Raw genomic sequence first — 14,896 nt, 5'->3', positions numbered from 1 at the left:
CGTATCCAGAAAACGAAAATGCTGAAAATACAACTATAGTAATGCTTTAAAACAGATTATTGTGGCTAAAAAAGTTTATTTTTATTTTTTTATAGATTTTATTTACTTATTTGACAGAGAGAGATCACAAGTAGGCAGAGAGAGGGACGGAAGCAGGCTCCCCACGGAGCAGAGAGCCCCATGTGGGGCTTGATCCCACGACCTCAGGAGCTGAAGGCAGAGGCTTTAACCCACTGAGCCACCCAGAATTTTTAAAAGCAGGATAGGCATATGGATTCCCTCAGTGCGAGTCTGAGTTGGACATTTAATTTCTGTGACAAGTGGTTGTGGGAGGAAAGAGCAGGTCCCCAGACAAAGGCCACCTTCTCACCACTTTGCATAAAGATAATAAAAAATTATCCCCAGGTATTCAGCTCAGGCCTGCAACAACAAGCCGAGGCCAGCAGGGAACAAGTTCTGGAACCCTAGAGGGCAGGCTTTCCCTCAGAGGTAGTCTCTCCTTACACCACAATGCGGCCTGAGTGTTCTTTCTCATTCTGGTCCACAACCAGGGTAGAGACGAAGGCCTGGCCTCACTTCCTTGCTCTGTAGCTTCCAGGAGACCGCAGGATGGCCAAGTCAGGGGATGCCAGTAAGGACCATCATGCAGGAGACACAGATCTGGAGAGTTCTCAAGCCTTCTCTGAAGGAAATGTAAAGCTATTGCCAAGATTCCCAGATTTTTAGATCTTACAAACAAGCCACAAAGTGGAGAAAATTTTTTAATGGAGGATTAAGAAAAGATTGCTCATTGCAAAAGAAATTTCTGGGTGACGGCATCAAAAATTGAACAACTATCTTCATCAGTTTATAAAAGAAAAAAATCCAATACAAAAGACATAATTTTAGAAGGCCATGTCTTCTCAGGAACTGTTTTATATACGTGTGTATGTATATATATGAGCACGTGTGCGCACGCACGCAGGCACACACGCGTGCACACACACACACCACAGTTCCTTCCCTTTCTTTCCTTTTAGTGTGGAACAGGGAAAAGCTTCTCCTGACCTGGCAGTCATGTGTGGACTGGCATTCGGGGACCGTGTGAGGCTTTGGCCCCGAAGCTGGTCGCCGGGCCGATTTGCATCTTCACTGTCACTTCTTGGGAACTAGGACTCAGGCCGCATTGTGGTCTAAGGAGAGACTACCTCTGAGGGAAAGCCTGCCCTCTAGGGTTCCAGAACTTGTTCCCTGCCGGCCTTGGCTTGTTGTGGAGGGCATGTGAGCTTGTTGGATCTCAGAGAGTCTGGGGGACCACAGGACCTAAACATACCGCCTGGTTGATCCTCTCAGTTGCAGGCCATGCGTGAGCCACTGCAGACAGACGGGAGTGTGCTCACGGCCAGGCCCTCAGAGGAGGGATGCCCAAACGTCCCCAGCCATCGCATTCCAGCGCTCAGGAATGCTCACTCTCCGAAAGGAAATTCGCAGACACTTATGGTCAGCAATTTAAAGCCAGAACAGGCCTAAAATCATACAGCTGATTGTCCCCATATTACAAAGTCACTAATTCACCTGAGAGGGACAAAGGACATGTAGAGATTCACTCTAGTGGTCTTTGGAGAGGCTGACGCTACCTCGTCTGCTTCACACAGCCCAGCACCGTAGCCTCGGACATAGATGCACCCCTCAAACGGTGGGTGAGCCGGGGTCTCCTGACACATTGTCTCACACCTGAGACTTTCTCAACCCCGAGATTCACCCTGACGCTGCTAGATGCCTTGCGAGCTGAAGAAAAGCCAACATCAGAAATCTCTCTTGAGAGCCTTGCTTCCTTCTGCTGGGCCGGGAGCTGTTATTTTATCTTTCAGGCTTTGTCTTGTCCATGTTCAAACTTTTTATCCCTTCTTTAAAGGCCTTATTTTACAAATTTTTAATTGTTTGGGTTTTTTTCCCCAGTTTAGTTCCTTTTTCATATGTGTTATTCCAAATGGGTTACTACATCCCAACGCCCAATGGACAGTGAACATGTACACAATTTTTGCATTCTCCTACTTTGTGCAATTTTTAAAGATTTTATCTATTTATTTGAGAGAGAGAGAGAGAGAGTGCATTCCTGCACAAATGCGGAGAGAGGAGCAAAGGGAGAGGGAGAAGCAGACTCCCTCCCCACTGAGCAGGGAGCCCAACTCAGGGTTGGATCCCAGGACCCTGAGATCATGACCTGAGCCAAAGGCAGACACTTGACTGACTGAGCCACCCAGGGAGCCCCTACTTTGTACGTCTTGAGAACCTAGACACCACACAGTCCTCATCTTTTTTTTTGCTGTGTATCTTTCCGTTTGTCTTGTTTTGTCTTCCTAGCCTTTGAATGACTTCTGTATTTCAACCATCTCACTTAATTTGTTGGTTTTTGATGATGCCTCTGTAGTGAGCTGAATGATGGCCCCCTAAAATTATGTGCACACCCCAGTCCCTGGAACATATGAATGTTCCCTTCTTTGGGAAAGAGGATGTTGTAGATATTGATTAAGTGAAGGATTTTGAGATGGGGAGCTCATCTTGAATTAGTCCAGTGAGTTCTACATTCAATGCCAAGGGTCCTTCTAAAAGACACACAGGAGAGATGGCAGAAAAAGGGAAAGCTACCGGAAACTGGAAGAGGCAAGGAATGAATTCTTGCCTAAAGTTTCTGGGGAATGCGGCCATACTGATACCTTGGTTTTTGAACCTCTGACCTCCAGGACCGAGAAAGAAGAACTATTTGTTGTTTTAAGCCACCAGAGTCGTGGTCCTCTGTTAAGGGAGCCATCAGTATTCTAAGAATTTGCTTGACACATTTCCCATTTGGTGCCAGGCAGCCATTACTCCCACATTAATGTGTAACTTCCCAACTGTCCGTGTCTTACTCCCCCCTCTCGGGTCACGGATCCCAATCACTCTGGGTATTCTACTCATTGCATTTTGTTGTCAGTTCATGGGCTGTGTCTAGAAGTGGAAGCTTCTATTTCTCTGCTAGTCAACAGCAAATAAGAGTTTGTTTCTAATTCACACATTTTGGATCAAAAAAGGCTTGGAAAACTTACAGAATGGAATGGTTTGACATTTCAAAAGAAAATAGGAATCGTGTGAAGGTGTTTTACAGTAATCACACTATACTCTGGTAGCAATTAGTGTGTGGTTTGAAGCTAGGTTCCCGGGGTTGGAATCCAGCTTTAGCAACTAACTGTGGACAAGTTATGTATCTTCTCTGGGCCTCGATCTCCTCATCCATGAAATGGGTCTAATAAGTTGCACCAATTTCTGATGAGCATGAAGTGAGGTAAAATGTGTAAAGTTCTTAGAACAACACTAGGAGCATTTTCAGCACTTTGCAAGTGTTAGTTATAGTTCGCGTGTTTATGCTTTAAACATCTAATTAGTGTGAAAGCACCTTAAAAATAGGGAGGGGCCAAGTAGGGAGGTTACTAAGTTATTAATAACCTTAAATTAGTCCCTTGGGGAAAAAGCATTAAGAAAGTGCTCATAGGGACATAATAACTTTGTGTGACCCTGAAATAGGGTTTTGAACAGAATCATCTATACTCATGTAGGATGGAAGAAGGGACAATATATTCCTGAAGCTAGCGTTAAATATTGTGTCGTGCGCCGTTGATGGCCATGTTTAGCAGGCAGTGTAATGACGTAATGACAAATACCCTCTCGTATGAAACCAGCCTCTGTCTCTTTTCTTGATCTTTTGTCGTATCTCTCAAGTTTATTCCATCATTTCGGTTCCGGGGCTAGATTAATCTCAGTTAGCTCCCTACTGCTTTGTGCCTATGCTCGCGTAAGTATTCATGCAATCCCTTCCCATATGGCTCTTCCCTCCAGCAGAATTTTGGGCACAGCATCCCGCAGTCCTGAAACAGTGGTGGGCTCAGAGCCCTTCTGAAACTGCACACAATCAGTGGGGACAAATATCAACGTGCCCATAAAATGCAATTTCTATTATGCTAATCATATGCATATGATAAAATACACAACCATAGAGAATTTTTAAAAGATGAGTTTAGGGGCTCCTGGGTGGCTCAGTCGGTGAAGTGCCTGACTCTTGATTTCAGCTCTGGTCGTGGTCTCCGGGTCGTGAGATCGAGCCCCAGGTCAGGCTCCACGAGTCTACTGGACATTTAGACCAGGTTCCTCTTTAATAACAGTGAGTACAAACCCTCGAAACAATACTTCTTCCCGGTCATTTAAAACTTCCTGTCCAGCTTATTGTCCTAGAAGATGTGATTACCTCTGCTCAAGAACGGGTGCATCTGCCGTCCTTGCCTGCGGCTCGTGTGTCCTTGTGTTATCAGTGCCGTGCTCAAGACACCGTTTCTTCCCAGGAAGCTTTTAAAGCCACTTGTCATTTTTCAGAGGGCTAATTAACCGAGGTAAAGCACGAGCCATCTGTGTAGCAGAACGTGACAATAAATGAGCAGTGAAGAAATGGGGGGAACCCCCTCTGTCACCCACATTGCTTTGGGATAAACTGACACGCTCACTGACCATCTGACAGACAGGCTGAGTGACAGCCTCAGTGCTGGGCTCCTGGGTGGCTCAGTCAGTTAAGCATCCAACTCTCGATTTCGGCTCAGGTCAGGATCTCAGGGTCATGGAGTCTCCTTAAAATTCTCTCTCACCCTCTCCCTCTGCTCTGCTCCTCCCCAACCCTGCTTGTATATGTATGTGCCTACGTGCTCTCACTCTAAATATATATATATATTTAAAATCAGTGTCAATTTCTATATTTAATACTGACAAAAGAGAAGACCTGATGTATTCTCGTTGCCGCCCAGTTTGTGCTCCTTCAGGGTGGACATGCGTCTCTTGGGGGACTATTCACCACAGATAAAGTCAAAATAATTTAGCCAGGCTTCCTGGACCTCCAGAGCCTGGTCTCCATTAGCCTTTCCTGGTCCAGTGGTTGGACAGCTTCTCTAGGACCTAAACTGAATGTATTCCGTTAGGCCTCAGTCTAAACAGATTGTTCAATATGCCCTTCCAGGACGCGTAGTTTTTATCTCTAATGAGTCCTGGGACTGCCCTCCTCAAGTTCAAGTAGAGAATTCTACCTTTCTAAGAAACCTTAGGACAGACCTCCCCTCTCCAGAAAGTCTTGCCTGATATCAAGGCTTAGTGAGCACTCCTGTCTCTGACTCTGGAAATAGTCTTTTGGCAGTTAGACAAATTGCCTTGTTGAGGTATTTTCTATTATTGACTTCAACTATTATTGAGACTTTTATTACTACTTTAGTTTTACATGCTTGTGTCTATCTCTCCAACTGGACTGGTAATTCCTTGATGATGAATTTATGTTATATCATTCTTTTTTTTTCAATTAAAAAAAGTAAAATAGGCACAAAATTTAAAACATTATTGGTACAAACAGGATCATTATGAAAAATATAATTCTTTTGCTCACTCCTTCCCATCTTTCTTTTGTCATCTTTACAAACATCCCTTTTCAATTCTTAGCTGGTTCCCCTGGTAATTTTCTCCAAATTTAACTGCTCATTCTCTAGTTCTTGCGTTGCCACTTTTAGCCATGACCTAGCGAATTTCTGTTCTGGGATATGATAGGGTGTTCTGCTAGTCTTCTCCTGTCTTTCCCTCCTCCCTTTCATCCTTGCATCTTCCTAACATGTCACAATTTGTTGCTTAATTATTAGTTAGCATTTATATTATTATGGCCATATAAATATGGTTTACCATTGAGTCAACTGGAGTAGATGAGTTCATTTCTTTTTACAAACTTGTTTTTCCTAAAGTTACCACATTTTCTCATTTGCTTTATTGTCTCTGAAACTATATTTGTTTTTTAAAAAGATTTATTCATCCATTTGAGAGAGAGAGAGAGAGAGAGAGATCATGAACAGGAGGGAGAGAGAATCTCAAGAAGACGGCCCTCAGCTTGGAGTCAGATATAGGGCTTGATCCCAGGACTCCAAGATCATGACCCAAGCCAAAATCAAGGTCAGACACAACTGACTGCACCAGCCAGTTGTCCCTGAAGTTCTATTTGTTTTATTTCCAAGTGTTCTCAAACAAATAGCAAGTGTCTGTCAGTATTATCTTCCAAATTCTCAAATGCATCATATAATCTTCCCATTCAGGTTTTGCTGGAAGACCTTCCTCCCACAGATTTTGTTCCCTTGCTCTAATCTGGCTGGGTCAGCTGATGTCTGAATTCACAGCACTGTTGTTACCCTGTGACTTCCCTTTGACCCTGTCCTATGCTGGACATCCTTCTTTTTGGATTCCATGTCCCACTCTTCCTTAGTTTTAACCTTCATTCTGATACGGTCTTTAAAAGTCTGAAAATATCTGTTGTACTCTTATTTTTTGGTGGATAGATTGGCTGGGTATAAAATCATAGATTGAGAATAATTTTCCTTTAGAAATGTAAAAGTTTTATTTTCTTACTTCTAGTATTTTCATTCTGATTCCTGATTGATTCCATTTGTTGGTTTCTTCTCTGGAAGGTTCTGGCATCTTCTCTTCATCTCCAGGGGTTCTGGTATTTCGAGATGATGTGCTTGTTTGTTGTGATCTTTTCATTTATTGTGCTAGTCGTTCAGTGTGCTTTTTTAATTTGGAGACTTGTGATTCTCAGTGCTGAGGAAAATGTTCTATAATGTCATTGATAATTTCTTCCTTTCTGATCTCTTTCTGGAATTTCAGAAAAATTGGACCTCTTGTTTTGAACCTCTCTCTTTCCTTTCCTTTCCTATTTTCTATTTCTTGATATTTTTGCTTTACTTTCTAGGATCTATTCCATATTATAGTTTAAACTTCTGTTGAAATTATATCTTGGTTATATTTTTAATTCCCAAGAAGTCTCTCTTGCTTTCTGATGCTTGTTGCATATCTATCTTCCTGTTATTTTTTTTTTTAAGATTTTATTTATTTGACAGAGAGAGAGAGAGAGATCACAAGTAGGCAGAGAGACAGGCAGAGGGAGAGGGGGGGAAGCAGGCTCCCTGCTGAGCAGGGAGCCAGACGTGGGGGCTCAATCCCGGGACTCTGAGATCATGACCTGAGCCGAAGGTAGAGGCTTAACCCACTGAGCCACTCAGGTGCCCTATCTTCTTGTTTTTATTTTATGACTAAATTGTCTTCCTTGATAGCTCTGAGGGTACACACAGCACATACACATCCATTATTACTTTACCTCTACATCCTCTGGAGTCCTCCCTTCCAGTTTCCAAATCATGTTGCAAGTTTTCTTAAATGCCTGATGATTCTTGGTTGTCCTTTTATAATTAATACCAAGATACTTGAAAGTGATTTGTAAATTGTGTGTGTATGGACAGACCTGTGGAAAGTGGACTTCCAAACAGGTGCCAAACTAAAATTTGGGCTGGGGGCACATTGACCTTTTCATTAGAGACCCAGCTCCCCAGAGAGGCTTCTGATCTCTTGTTTGGGGGCAGGATTTTCCTGGCTGTGGCCTTCTGGCATCAGGTTCTTGGAAGTGGGCGGGGTAATCTATATCATTAAACTGGCTTTCAGTGAATTCCCTTATTTTTAGGTCTGTGCCTCACACCATGTACTTATCAGTAATAACTAGATTGGCACTGCTTGAGATCAGTTTCTTTAGGGCACATTTCCAGTCAAGGGTGTGGGGACTGGGAAGCATGGAGTTGGTTGTCTCTACTGAAAGATTGGGAGGAAATCTGGGGGTGTGTTCATCTACATAGAAATGTTCAACTAATCTCCTGCACTGCCCTCTACTTTGGGTGTCTTCTACATCCAAGTGTTGGACTTTTGAAGGTTCTGTTGAGAAACTGGCTTCCAAAACTTCCTGTGAAGGAGTTACAGTTTAAACCATTTTTTTTATTAAAGGGGCCAATCACAGAAGTATTGTTGTGAATCATCTGATGGGGTGGAATTTGTGATGCTTGACCTGAGTTGAAAGAATCAATGGGAACAGCAAAGCAGGATCTACATCACTCAGGAAGTTTGCTGTCAGCTGGCAACTATCCAAGACTGTCTTAAGAACATTAAGCTGTCGGGGCACCTGGTGGCTCAGTTGGTCAAGTGTCTGCCTTCAGCTTGGGTCAGGATCCCAGAGTCCCAAGATCGAGCCCCATGTCAGGCTCCCTGCTTTTGTGTGTGTGTGTGTGTGTGTGTGTGTGTGTGTGTGTGTGTAAGAGTGTTGGGTCTGCTTCTCCCTCTCCCTCTGCTGCTTGTGCTTTCTCTCTATATCTCTCAAATTAATAAAATCTTAAAAAAAAAAGAACACTAAGTTGTCACCATTATGAAAGGAAATTTATATTCTTTGGAGCATTAGAACGCATTCTTATGGAAATATTAAGGGGATATAAAAATAATTCCAATTTGGCACCAAATAAGCTTTGCTTTGTTACTCTGACCCAAGACACGTAGGGGACTGTGCCCTTTCCTTTTCTTGATGCCAGGAACTCACTATTGGAAGTGCAGAGCACGAAGTTATTTAATGGAATTGAATTTAAAAACTAGAATATTTTAGCTTAAGTAATTTCTTTTGTTGCTTGTATTTAGTAGTCAAAGAAATGTGTACCTTTGGAATAATAGAGGCTGCAAAGACAGACAGGGGTGTCAGGGAAATTACCAGTAATTGCTCGGGAAAGATTCTTGAGTGTGTGTGTCCCATGGATGGCACTTCCTCCTCCGGACACTGCATCGTGCTCCGGGTAGAAGGTATCTCAGCTTCTTTACTGGACTCTGAATCTCATCTTAAGCTTCCCAATGATGTCACATCCTAGAATACAAATTAGATGAAACCTAAAGGTGTTTTATCATTGAATATAGCAGGTAAAATGAATAAACGAGTGAATGAATGAATAATGATCGATGATATTAAAACTTAGTATTTTCTATCGCTCAGTACATACCATACTTGGGACTAAGTATTTTATAGGAATTAGCTCATTAATTCTGCGATGGACATGGGTATTGTCAGTCAGCTTAGACTACATAAGTCATGCCACCATAAAAAGGAGCCCCAGATCTCAGGGGCCTGCAATAACACACATTTATTTCTCACAGTGTGTCCATCACAACGCTGCATAACAGGCATGCAAAAGGTACATCAGCATCTGGGTGAAAACAGGTAGTCTCAGCTGAATGGGGGGAGAGATGGTGAGCTATGCACGCGTTCTTAAAACTTCTGGTCAGAAGCACCGTGTCCTTTCTCCCTTCAATTCAATGGCCAAAGCCAGTCACATGGTCATTCTCGACCTCAATGAGTCAGGCTGATTTTATTCTATTTCATGGAGGGCCACCTCAAATCTTGCAGCTAGTCTGATATCCGGGGGCGGCGGTGGGGAGTACAGTCCTTTGCTAGGGGAGGGCAGCAAACATTTTGAATAATACCATTTACCATAGAAAAAACCACCAAAACAAAACAAAAACACAGTATCGAGGTCCTAATTATGCAGAAATGTTAGAATCAAATCCCCCTGTACCCCACTTTTATTTTATTTATTTGAGAGAGAGAGAGCTTGTAAGCACGAGCTGGGATTGGGGGGTAGATGGAGAAGGAGAAACAGACTCTGAGCAGACTCCACTGAGCAGGCAGCCCGATGTGGGGCTCGATCCCAGACCCTGGGATCATGACCTGAGCCGAAGGCAGAGGCTTAACTGACTGAGAACCCAGGCATCCCTATCCCACTTTTCTTAATGAAAAATAATTCATTTTCACTTGTGTGATAGTATTCCAGGGTATAGTTGGAAAAGGAAAAACAAAATGGTAAGATATGAATATGAGAAATAACACCAGGAAATTTCTTTACATAAAGGCCAATCTAATGTTATTTGCACAAATAAAACTCAGGGTCTAAAATGTAGATTTCAGACAGCTTAGGTGGTCTCAAAGAGAATCCTATTTTGCTTTGGGCATTTTCTGGTGTTTTACATTCATCCTGTGACCCAAACTTGCCAAATGTGAGAAATAACAGAGAGGCAGTAAGTATTATTGCTTTTAGGGAAAATAATTCTAAGAGGAAATAATTTCACATCACCAGAAGCATATCTTAAAACTCTCGGGGACTTAGCCAGTCTGTGCATTTTGCTTCCTTTCTCATGGTTGCATCAAGTCTTGTCTATCACAAGAAAAGTAAGTACATACTTATCCCATTGCTATAATTTGCCTTCTAGTTTATTAAAATGTTCATTAAAAAGTCACCTGTTCTCTTGTTTTAGCCTTTATCATGCACTAACAATTTGCCAAGTAGGCGACACTGTGTATTTTTGAACGAGCCTGCCACCTTGTGGTGACTTGGAAAATCACACTTGGCAAAATGAGTGCTTGGCGGTACATTTCCTTCAGTAAGTACTTTTAGAGCCCAGAAGGAGAACCAAACACTGCTCTAGGCACTGCGCTTACAACAGCGGACGAAATGGACAAGAATCCCCACCCTCCTGGAGCTTGTGTGTTACAGCACAAGGACTTGGGTATATAAGTTAAAATTTGGAAATGTTGTCAACCTTTGTAACTTGCAGACCTAATTTCCTACTTACATATGTGCTCATCTTCCCTTGATGTGTGCTCATCTTCCTTATATGTTATCTGTGCGTGATACGTCCCTGCTGCTATAAAGGCCAGCTCGTCCCTCTTCTATTCTCTGGGTCCAAACACCTCTTGTCTTCTCAAGGACTCAGGGACTTTGCGTCTGTTATAAACCCCTCTTTCTCCAACATTCGCAAAGGCTGCCTCTCCCCTTGCTGTGTCCTCCAACATGTAAACATGCTCATTGGCTTCCAATTAAAAAAGTCTTTCCTTAATCCCAAATCGTCTCTGCCTAAAGCTATGTGTCTCTGCTTCCCATCACAACAAAGCGTCTCAAAAGTTTTGTTTTTCTCTCTCATGCCTGCAGGAGGTTTGTGTGCCTTGCTTATTGCTGAATTCTCAGCACTCAGGAATTGTTTGTTTAGTAGGTGGTTGATCAATATGTTTAATTTGCCTGTGAACTCATATAGTAATAATGGCAACTCTCACCCTGCCCTAGTCTAGGGGCAATCGGGGTCTTGTAAAACAGAAGCCGAAAGGCCATTGTGTTGAAGGGGATCCTGCTTGGCACACGGGAAGGTTTTTAATCTTATGGCTCCCCAGTTTGTAAAAGGAGGACTGCACTCTCTTGGAAGTGACAGTTACACGGCAGCGTTGGGGTGAGATCTAATTGGTAGTGGCATCTGAGTATAATACTCTAAATAATGGTTTGGGCCTGGGGCAAATTCCGTGAACGGTCCGTGGTGATTTATTAGTGATGTCCACCCTGCATGTGGGAAGTGACATTGGCTGTACGTTCTTGGACAACTTGGCTCCTTCCGGCTTTAAATGTGAGCAGTGATTTGAAAGGACAGAATCTTGGGGACACCTGGGTGGCTCGGTTAGTTGAGCACCCAACTCTGGATTTTGGCTCAGGTCATGGGGTCGTGGGATCCAGCCCCGCATGGGGCTCTGCGCTGGGCGTGGAGCCTGCTTGAGAGTCTCTTTCTCCTTCTGCCCCTCCCTCTCCCTCTCTTCCTTTAATAATAAACAATAAAAATAAATTAAAAAAAAAAGACAATCTCAGCACGTTGCTGCGTTTAAGATTTCAGCTAGACTAAAACCTTTGAGCAGTTCTCAACATTTAATTACAGAGTAAGAATTAAACTCTGACTCAGAATTACAAACTTCAATCTCTAGAGTAAATCTAAGATAAACAGACATGGATTTGCATCTATTTTATTTAACTGGAGTTCATCTGCTCTCCCGTATCATGAAGGAAAAGTTTTTTTATTGGATAGTATTTAAAAACATTACTTTCCGAAAAATGTCCTGCACTAAGTGACGTTAATTATGCTTAATATTTTATTTCCACTTGAATGCGTTATCTTTGCTTCTCTTCTGAGGACTGACTTCATTTGCTTTCTTTCCCCTCATTTTGCTTCCCCACAAAGAGGTAATTCCAGACTAGACTGGCAAATATGTCAAGCTTTATTTCAATTACTGGGACAGTAAATGTGAAGTTAATGAGATTAAAATACAATAAGCCTCAGAAGTGCGTGTAAGCCCCTTTTAAAGGAAATCAGGATTGAATATGCAAATCTTCATCATCTTATATGCCAGTCATAAATGTTCTGGGTCCATGAAAACATATCTGAATGGATTTAGAGATTTTGAAGAATGTAGAGTTTATCATAGTGAAAAGAAAACGGCTTGAGAATATAGACCGTTCATATGACATTCTGCGTGTAGCCTGTTAAAAAAATTGCAGAGCTCCTTTTTTTTTGCTTGCATTTATTCGTTGCTCCAGAATAATTTTTTAAGGCAAATAAATAAATTTTTTTTAAAAATGAAAGAATGCATATGAAAAATCTGAATTTGTGAAAGGAAGCTTCAAATTTACTTTATTACAGTCTAGGGGTGAATTTTGCAGGGGTGGGCAAATTGTAGCCCCTGTGTCAAAACTGACCTGCCACTGGTTTTATAGATAAAACTTTATTGGAACAGAGCCATGTCCATTTGTTTTCAAATTGTCCATGGCTGCTTTCCCGCCAATGTGGCAGGGTTCAGCAGTGGCAACAGAAATCTCGTGGCTTGCAAAACCGGAAATAGTCATTGCTTGGCCTTTTTGTAAAGAAATTTATAAACTCCTGCCCTAGCCTGTAAGCTTCTCCATTATACTGTATATTTCCGAGGGCAGGGGCTCTGTGTTTAAACTTAGTTTTTAATTCCTCTTAAAAAAGAATCTGTACCTTTGACATGATCAGTTAATAACAATTTGAAGAAATGCGGCATAAAATAGAGATCTCTGCAAGGAGTCATATTTTAAAGATTTTATAGCAATAGTTACATGTGCTTAGATCAATCCTATTTTTCTCAGCCCTTGGAGAAAGGTTGTGTTCTTTGCTTCTCTGCCCTCCCCGGGGATCTGCAGCCTGCCTCACCCCCAGGGAGGGACATCAACCTTACCACCTTCCAGCCCAGATCTCCTCCTAGGGTTTCCCTAGAGCCACTCAACGAAGCAGAGAGTCCATCCAGCTGGTCGATGGGGAAGTTCCGCTCCCAGAACTGCTCCGGGTTGCCCCTTCCATCCCAGTGCTTCTGGCCTCTGCAGCTTCCAGCTGGCAATTTGCAGGCCTGGAGCAGATTTTAAGTAGCTGCCAAAAAGATGGTGGGAGTGGGGGTTGGGTGGGGGACGGGCTGTGTAAGGAGGGGTTGGTGGGTGGCCTACTGCCAGGCTCCCATAGCGCCCCTGCAGGCAGAAATGGGAGAGTCTTTGGCTGGGCCAAAATACAAATGCTGAAAAAAGGAAGGTGAAACCTTAGAATACAAATATTTCGTCTTACTTTTCTGCCGCTACAATCCTAGAGAAGTCCATTGGGCGCTGCAGCATTCGCTTCAAGTTCACACCAAAACGTAGAGGAAACTAAAGAGAGGTACGAAGAACTCCTTCACGGCCATCTCCAAGTCGCCTAGGACCTCTGGCCTCCCCAGGTTGGAAAGCTTTGCTTGAGACTCAAAGGGAGAGGCTGCTACAGAGTCTGGGAGAGGGGTGGGTGTGGTTCAGGGGTGCCTGGTTAGCTCAGTTAAGCGTCTGACTTTTGATTTCAGCTTGGATTTGATTTCAGGGTCTTGGGACTGAGCCCAATGTTGGGCTCCAGGTGCAGCGGGGAATCTGATGAGGATTCTGTGTCCCTCTCTCCATCTGTCCCCACCCCCACATGCTCTCTCTATCCTCCTAAAAATAAATAAATTGATTTTAAAATACTATATAATTATAATATTATATTTCCAGAATTATTATTATTATTTTTTAAAGATTTTATTTATTTATTTGACAGAGATCACAAGTAGGCAGAGAGGCAGGCAGAGAGAGAGAGGGAAGCAGGCTCCCTGCTGAGCAGAGAGCCCCATGCGGGACTCGATCCCAGGACCCTGAGATCATGACCTGAGCCGAAGGCAGTGGCTTAACCCACTGAGCCACCCAGGCACCCAGAATTATTTTTTTTTTTTTGAGAGAGAGCACATGGCATGCACGCACACGACTCCACAGCCAGGGCAGAGTCTAACCGGGGGCTCAATCCCCAAGACCATGACCTGAGCTGAAATCAAGAGTCAGATACTTAACTGACTGAGCCATTCAGGCACCCCCAGAACTCAGAATTATAATATGTATGATAAAATCCAGAATTTTCATTTTCAGAATTGTGATATGATGGTGGCTTGTGGAGTTTGATGTCCTAGATGGCCTTGTGGAAAATTTCTGTCTCCAGTGAAAAATCATTATTGAAAAATTGTCCTTTACGTAATTCACTATCCTTTACGTAAAGGGCTACATCGATATGTTCCTCCGAAAGCCGATTGCTTGGAAGATTTGTCCCTCTGGATACATTGCAAACATTTCCTTTGTTAGATGACAGTTAGTAGTCCATACTATTTTGACTTCCTTTTCTTGGCTGCCAGGAAGCTTAGAGCTAAATTTCTTATGCAAACATAGAGGGACACCATGTGCTACGGGCTTCCCATACAGGGACCCGTGCTCTCCCGTTCTTCCTAACTGACGCCTCTTAGTTTACTCCTTCCTTAATGACTCTGTCGGTGGTGTTATAACATCAGCTTCTTTAGGACACATTTTTCTGGGTGTGTTTCATGAAGTGGCTGAGGGATTTAAATAAATTTTCTTGTATAGTCCTTAGACTAACCCAGTGAAGTTGGAAATATGTCCATTTTCCAGATGAAAAGACTGAGACTAAAAGCGATGAAGATCTGTGCTCAAACTCATAAAGCGAGAAAGCAGAGGCAGTCAGGTCTTGGAACCGTTCATATCTAAAAATCAGGCTGGTCTGCCGCCTCTCCTACACCTGTTTCAGCCAAGTTCAACAGAGGTCAGAAAGAACTGGTCTGTAAGAATAAAGT

General features: G+C 42.9%; 1 long non-coding RNA gene across 1 annotated transcript; it reads right to left on the bottom strand.

Annotated features, from left to right (window-relative positions):
* Positions 1-4,093: 4,093 nt before the first annotated feature.
* On the bottom strand, positions 4,094-13,068 carry LOC123937874. Its single transcript, XR_006817635.1, has 3 exons — positions 12,950-13,068; positions 8,603-8,752; positions 4,094-4,416 (listed from the first exon to the last, which is right to left on the bottom strand). It is a non-coding gene; the product is annotated as an uncharacterized LOC123937874 (long non-coding RNA).
* Positions 13,069-14,896: the final 1,828 nt, after the last annotated feature.

The sequence above is a fragment of the Meles meles genome, chromosome 3, assembly GCF_922984935.1.
Source record: "Meles meles chromosome 3, mMelMel3.1 paternal haplotype, whole genome shotgun sequence".
Lineage (NCBI taxonomy): Eukaryota > Metazoa > Chordata > Mammalia > Carnivora > Mustelidae > Meles > Meles meles.
The sequence above is the reverse complement of the archived record's forward strand: the minus strand, read 5'-3'. Positions and strand labels throughout refer to the sequence as shown.